This window comes from Bos grunniens, chromosome 2 (genome assembly GCF_055505025.1).
Source record: "Bos grunniens cultivar Pamir isolate PY7600 chromosome 2, Bosgru_T2T1.0, whole genome shotgun sequence".
Lineage (NCBI taxonomy): Eukaryota > Metazoa > Chordata > Mammalia > Artiodactyla > Bovidae > Bos > Bos grunniens.
This window is the reverse complement of record NC_141166.1, coordinates 133,807,625-133,815,818: the sequence shown is the minus strand read 5'-3', so window position 1 is coordinate 133,815,818 and position 8,194 is coordinate 133,807,625. Positions and strand designations below refer to the sequence as shown.

Here is an 8,194-nt window from a genome sequence, read left to right as displayed (position 1 = left end):
CCTCCACGCATCTTGACATAATTGACAGCTTCCTTAATTTTTGCCCCTGCCTCCAACCTATGACCAACCAACCACAATGGACTCCTGCTCCTATCTGCCTCACTTGCAGCTTCCCCGGGCCAGCAGCCTCTTTTTCAGCAGCCAAGGCACACCTGAAGCCTTCTTTGTTCTTCATTACAAAGTTTTCCCACTCCTCTGCCTGCTTTGAGTGTCTGCCAAAGGCAAGTGATGTGGCAACCTTTGAATACTCAATTCTCATTAATTTCAACAGTGATTTCAACTACACAGTGTAGAGAAAAGGCAAATTAGCCAAGATGGTGTGGTCAGGCTCTCTTGCCCCACATTTTGTACATAATGATTATGTAACAGCTGAGATCACTTACACCACTGCACATGAGTGTCACAAGGTACTTGCTTTGTCATGTTCTGTACACATATGTGAGCTTCTCCGAGAAAGCAGCAGCATTACTGCTGCATCACGGCTTTGTCCTTTGGGTCAGCCGTGAGAGGAGAGCATTGTGGTATGGCTCCAGCATGAGCCAGGAGAGAATAAACATATCTGCAGTTCATACAGCTCTTTGCATCTTCTTCCAGCCTCTTAGCTTGCACCTTTCCTAACCTGGGTTCAGCGAACACTGTGCACAGTGTGAACAGCAAGATAGTGGGCATCATGGCAGGGTCAGTGATACACACAGAAATATTAATTATGCAGGGGATCTTAATACACCTGAAACTGGAAGCTAGACTCTTGTTTTCTCATTCTGACTTTTAGGCTTCCCTTAACCATATATCTGGCTAGGAAAGGAGGAGGATGGGAGAGTATGTCAGAAGTCTCTGCGGCAACTGAATTTTATCATGTGAGAAATCAATGGAAGGAGAGTGAGCTTTGAAGCCAGTCAAGTTTGGATCAATGGCTAGAACTGATACTCACTAGCTGTGTGATCTTGGGTTAGGGACCTTTACCCCAAGGCCTCCATCTTTTCATCTATTGAATGAGCAAAAGCACCTACCCCATACAACTGTTTGAAAGAATATAAAATAGTCATAAAATCAGGTGGCCATTAACAAGCTTGCCCCAGCAAGGACTTAAACAATGACAGTCCTCATATTCTTCCCTTCTTACTTCTTTCAAATCAAAGAGTAACTTGCTACTTATATGGTCCTTTAATACTAAAAGGCCTTAATACTTATTAACACAGATTATTCCCCCAGAATTTTTTTTTCCACAAGTCAACTGGCTCAATGTTGAGGGAACAGCAATGCCTAAGCCATGCTTCCTGTTTGCTCACAATTTAATTGAGGAGAAAAGTTCTTACTCGAACAATTAAAGTATATTGTGTTGTATGATATGCCTGACTAATGACAAAGGTGATGAGTGTTACTTGAGTTCATAGAAAGGGATGTGCATTTTGGTGACCTGAAAATGATCTGCGGCCAAGTTGGAGTACATCTGGGCACTAAAACACCCACACAGAATTGGCTAAGTCACAAGTGCAGTTAAAAATAAATCATGTGAAAATAATACATGCTTGTTACATTGAAAATTTGGAAGACATAAAAAAGAAATTAAAAAGAAATTATCTACAATCTATTTCTGGAGATAATCACTGGTAATATTGTAATTTGTTTACTCATTATCCTTTTTTACTATATATAATTTTAAAATAATTTGTTAAACAGTTATAAAGATTAAATACATACACACATGCATAAATACATATGCATTCTTTCAGTATGATTTTTTTCAAATAATTCATCATGGGCATTTTCTCATATTATGAGAAGCTTCTGTACTTGGAAATTGAGGAAATGTAATATATTCCTCAAAGTTTATCAAGTAGAGTTTAAAAGTCTTCTATTATTCTTATAATCAAATTATTTTTGTTTATGTCATCCTGTATTATATATGTTATCTCCATTTTCAATACTATCAATAAAGCTGATGAATAAGGTAGCAAAGTGGATCTTTTTACACAAACTATTTTTTTGCAGTTTGGATTATACCCTTAGATTCCCAACAAGTGGAGATCACTAGTTCAAAGGGCAAGAATGTCTTTGAATTTCTTGATATATTTTGGAAAATGTTTTTCATAAAGTCAGGCATATCCCATCTCACTGCAGGATTTCAAGAGAAGGGTGTCACAAGAAAGAGGGAGGCCATTCCCATCACAGAAAGAGCATGAGGGAGTAGGTGTGTTTTTTAGGGAAAAGAGGCTGTATCATCAGCAAGACCTATCCCAGGCCTTGTCATTGAGTATTGATCCACTAATTACTTGATGAGTAAATGAAAGCTACAAAGATGAAAAATTGTGGACCTGTTAGGAAAACGTAGAATGGAAATATTTTTTGGAGGAGATGAAGTCCTTGAAAAACATTGTGAGACAGGTTTGGAGAGGGCTGTGGACAGTCTTAAATATCACAGTAAGGGCTTAGGATTTAAACCAATAAACCAATGAGAACCACAAAATAATTTGGCAAGGGAATAATATGAGAAGAAAAAGAATTTTGCCCTTTTTGGCTCTCTGAGCAGCACCATGGTGGTTGGCAAGAACAAGCACCTTATGAAAGGAGGCAAAAGGGGAGCCAAGAAGAAAGTGGCTGACCCATTTTCTAAAAAAAGATTAGTGTGATGTGAAAGCACCTGTTATGTTCAATATAAGGAATATTGGTAAAACATTGGTCACAAGATCTCAAGGAATCAAAATTGCATCTGATGACCTCAGGGGGCATGTTTTTGTTTATGTTTTTGTTTTTGTTTTTTTAGTTTTATTTTATTTTTAAACTTTACAACATTGTATTAGTTTTGACAAATATTGAAATGAATCCGCCGCAGGTATACATGTGTTCCCCATCCTGAACCCTCCTCCCTCTCCCTCCCCATACCATCCCTCTGGGTCGTCCCAGTGCACCAGCCCCAAGCATCCAGTATCGTGCATCGAACCTGGACTGGCAACTCATTTCATACATGATATTATACATGTTTCAATGCCATTCTCCAAAATCTTCCCACCCTCTCCCTCTCCCACAGAGTCCATAAGACTGTTCTATATATCAGTGTCTCTTTTGCTGTCTCATACACAGGGTTATTGTTACCATCTTTCTAAATTCCATATATATGCGTTAGTATACTGTATTGGTGTTTTTCTTTCTGGCTTACTTCACTCTGTATAATAGGATCCAGTTTCATCCACCTCATTAGAACTGATTCAAATGTAATCTTTTTAATGGCTAAGTAATACTCCATTGTGTATATGTACCACTGCTTTCTTATCCATTCATCTGCTGATGGACATCTAGGTTGCTTCCGTGTCCTGGCTATTATAAACAGTGCTGCGATGAACACTGGGGTACACGTGTCTCTTTCCCTTCTGGTTTCCTCAGTGTGTATGCCCAGCAGTGGGATTGCTGGATCATAAGGCAGTTCTATTTCCAGATTTTTAAGGAATCTCCACACTGTTCTCCATAGTGGCTGTACTAGTTTGCATTCCCACCAACAGTGTAAGAGGGTTCCCTTTTCTCCACACCCTCTCCAGCATTTATTGGGGCATGTTTTTGAAGTGAGTCTTGCTGATCTGCACAATGAGGACATTGCATTTAGAAAACTCAAACTAATTACTGAGGATGTTCAGGGCAAAAAATGCTTAATTAATTTCCATCGCATGGATCTTTCCATGGCATGGATCAAAAAATGGCAGACCATGATTAAAGCTCATGTTGATGTCAAGACTACCAATGGTTACTTGCTTCATCTGTTTTGTGTGGGTTCTAATAAAAAAAAAAGTGCAGCAATCAGATTCAGATGACTTCATATGCCCAGCACCAGCAGGTGCACCAGATTTGCAAGAAGATGATGGAAATCATGACCTGAAAGGTGCAGACAAATGACTTGAAAGAGTTGGTCAATAAATTGATTCCGTATAGCATTAGGAAAGACATAGAAAAAGCTTGCCAATCTATTTATCCACTCTATGATGTCTTCATCAGAAAAGAAAAAGTGCTGAAGAAGCCCAAGTTTGAATTGGCAAAACTCATGGAGTTACATATTAAAGGTAGTAGTTCTGGAAAACCTGCTGTGGGTGAGACAGGTGCTAAAGTTGAACGGGATGATGGATACAAGCCACCAGTCCAAGAATCTGTTTAAAATGCAGACTTTTAATGGTGACAAATAAAAGATCTTATTTGTTGAAAAAAAAATAATGAATTTTGCAAATAATCCTCAGAGCATTTGTGGGATGGTTGGGAAAGACCGATTGCAAAGCAGCAAACTACAGGTGAGCTTGTAGAAATCAAGATTCTCTATTTGGCTATTTCAATTATCTAAATGTAAAGTAAAAATACTGGGTTAAAGGAACAGGGATGGGAATGGAAAAGAGGGTGTGAGAAAATAATGTAGGAGAATTCTCTGGCAGTCCAGTGGTTAAGACTCCATGGTTTTATTGCCCAGGTCCAAGGTTAAATCCCTGGTTGGGGAAACTAAGATCCCACAAGATGCTCAGCAGGGCCAAAAAATAAATAGACAAAGTGGACTGATCACTTACCGTACATGGGGAAAGGGATAGTGGGAGGAGCCTAAATGACCTTTACTGGACCACTGGGATACTCTTCACAGGTGTGGGGACTCCAGGAGGATCTGGTTTGGACAGATTGATGTTAAATGAGTGCCTGACATCTGGATCTCAAGAGAAGAGGGAAACAGATCCAAGGATGTTGGTGGTCATCTATGGAGGGGCAATAGATATGCAGTTCTAGAAAGCTTCAAGTGACAGACTTTGCTTAATAATGGAAGCAAGAGAGCTTAGATCTGATTAATTGGGGAACTTTTTTACAACTCAAAAGGAAACCAAAAAAAAAACAAAGGGATAAGTCTTAGGATGTTTACATAAAAAATTATTGTAAGGTCAGTGACTACCAACATCATGGTTTTATTTACTAGTGATAAGGCTTAGAGTTAACCATCATAAAAAGAAAGAGAATGATAGAAGCTAAAAACATACAAACAAAATATCTTTCTACTGCTGGGCCATGCCGAGCTATAAGAAATTCATTTCATTGTTGTTTTCCAATTGGTGCTCACAGCCATTCTGTCAAAGGAGGTTAAAGGTCTGGAGGACAGTTGGAAAAGTTGGCCCTGGGATCACAAATAATCTATGAAGTCTAGGAAAATCCATCAATCAGTAAGCAGTCTGGAAATCCACAAATCCAGCAGATACCAAAAGCATCAAGAAATCAGAAGATGGAGAAGAGAAATACATACCTGGGCCCTTGTTGGTGGTGTTTAGCAACCACACTAGGCTGGTGCAGCAAATGGGCATTCTTCCCAGCTCTATTATGGGCAGTATCATGATGATCCCTCATGGGAGTGTAAAGCACCACCTCCTATGGGAGGCATGGGAAATACCCTGTCAGGGCCACCCTGACATCTGACACACCACATCTCGCTTGATAATCTGGTGTCAGAAGGGCTGCTTAGGTCCCTTAGGAGATCACCTTGCCCAGAAGGTCTCTAATAGATATTCTGGCGGGATGGCTGCAGTGATTACAGGATACTCATGTCTAATATAGATGAACAGTGTGTGCTTACAAAGAAAATGCAACCACAGAAAGTGAAAAACAAACAAAGCAAACCAAGGATGGAAAGGAGGGGCCTTGGGGGAGTCCAGGACAAGACAGGAACAAAAATGGCAGGAGCAATAAAGACTGTGTACTGAGAACTTACTTGGGCCCAGGCCTTATGCCAGCCATATCTCAACCAACTCACACTGTCGTCCCACCCTGCAAATGGGGAACCTGAAGCATTAAGTAGATGGCAAAAATTTGGAGTTTGAGGGTCCTGAACATGAGCCCTCATACCCTCCTCTGACCCTCCCCATATAGTGGCTCTGTGTATCTGAGGCGGCAACAGAGCTGGGCAGAGAACTCTGCCAATGTTTGCCTCCAGCAATACTCTGATTTCTAATTTAAAGTTAGTCTTATGTTAGGAGACACTCCCTCAGCCCAGGCATTGTTCTTCACTTCTTCATGAAGAAGTGAAGTCTTGAGAACTTACTCTGCCCCTAGGTCTCAGCAATCAGTGCAAAGAAATAGATGAAAACAATAGAATGGGAAAAACTAGAGATATCTTTAAGAAAATTAGAGATACCTAGGGAACATTTCATGCAGAGATGGGCTCGATAAAGGACAGAAATGGTATGGGCCTAACAGAAGCAGAAGATATTAAGAAGAGGTGGCAAGAATACACAGAAGAATTGTACAAAAAAGATCTTCACGACCCAGATAATCACGATGGTGTGATCACTGACCTACAGCCAGACATCCTGGAATGTGAAGTCAAGTGGGCCTTAGAAAGCATCACTACGAACAAAGCTAGTGGAGGTGATGGAATTCCAGTTGAGCTATTTCAAATCCTGAAAGATGATGCTATGAAAGTGCTGCACTCAATATGCAAGCAAATTTGGAAAACTCAGCAGTGGCCACAGGACTGGAAAAGATCAGTTTTTATTCCAATCCCAAAGAAAGGCAATGCCAAAGAATGCTCAAACTACTGCACAGTTGCACTCATGTCACACGCTAGTAAAGTAATGCTCAAAATTCTCCAAGCCAGGCTTTGGCAATACGTGAACCGTGAACTTCCAAATGTTCAAGCTGGTTTTAGAAAAGGCAGAGGAACCACAGACCAAATTGCCAACATCCGCTGGATCATAGAAAAAGCAAGAGAGTTCCAGAAAAACATCTATTTCTGTTTTATTGACTATGCCAAAGCCTTTGAATGTGTGGATCACAATAAACTGTGGAAAATTCTGAAAGAGATGGGAATACCAGACCACCTGACTGGCCTCTTGAGAAATTTGTATGCAGGTCAGGAAGCAACAGTTAGAACTGGACATGGAACAACAGACTGGTTCCAAATAGGAAAAGAAGTACGTCAAGGCTGTATATTATCACCCTGCTTATTTAACTCATATGCAGAGTACATCATGAGGAATGAGGAGCTGGAAGAAGCAGAAGCTGGAATCAAGATTGCCGGGAGAAATATCAATAACCTCAGATATGCAGATGACACCACCCTTATGGCAGAAAGTGAAGAGGAACTAAAAAGCCTCTTGATAAAAGTGAAAGAGGAGAGTGAAAAAGTTGGCTTAAAGCTCAACATTCAGGAAACAAAGATCATGGCATCTGGTCCCATCACTTCACGGGAAATAGATGGGGAAACAGTGGAAACAGTGTCAGACTTTATTTTTCTGGGCTCCAAAATCACTGCAGGTAGTGATTGCAGCCATGAAATTAAAAGACGCTTACTCTTTTGAAGAAAAGTTATGACCAACCTAGATAGAATATTCAAAAGCAGAGACATTACTTTGCCAACAAAGGTCCGTCTAGTCAAGGCTATGGTTTTTCCATTGGTGGTGTATGGATGTGAGAGTTGGACTGTGAAGAAGGCTGAGAGCTAAAGAATTGATGCTTTTGAACTGTAGTGTTGGAGAAGACTCTTGAGAGTCCCTTGGACTGCAAGGAGATCCAACCAGTCTATTCTGAAGGAGATCTGCCCTGGGATTTCTTTGGAAGGAATGATGCTAAAGCTGAAACTCCAGTACTTTGGCCACCTCATGCGAAGAGTTGACTCATTGGAAAAGACTCTGATGCTGGGAGGGATTGAGAGCAAGAGGAGAAGGGGATGACAGAGGATGAGATGGCTGGATGGCTTCACTGACTCGATGGACGTGAGTCTGAGTGAACTCCGGGAGATGGTGATGGACAGGGAGGCCTGGCATGCTGTGATTCATGGGGTCTCAAAGATTCGGACGCGACTGAGCAACTGAAGTGAACTGAACTTAGGGCACTGAATATGGGGAATCCTGGTGGGAGGAAAGCCTGGCACTGGATCTGGTCAGAAAACACATAATCGAGTCAGGCCTCTGTTCCTGTGCCGTAGGATTTGGGTAAGGATCGGGCACTTGGGTCTGGCACTGCTTCTGGCCTGTACATGGGATTACAATACCTATGTCCTGGAGGAATTGTAGGGGTTAAATGTCAATCATATAGGAAAATGCTTTATAAACTTTCAAGAGCTATCCAGGGGTACAATGGACATTTTTCTAAATGAGTACTGTGTAACACATATATCACGTCTTGGGCATATGCGTGTGCATGATTCTATTCCAAGATAACACCTGAGGGATTGCACACTCATCTCAAT

The 8,194-nt window shown here is 40.9% G+C and overlaps 1 pseudogene; it reads left to right on the top strand.

Moving 5' to 3' along the window:
* Positions 1-2,534: 2,534 nt before the first annotated feature.
* On the top strand, positions 2,535-4,141 carry LOC147378790 (small ribosomal subunit protein eS1-like; annotated as a pseudogene).
* Positions 4,142-8,194: the final 4,053 nt, after the last annotated feature.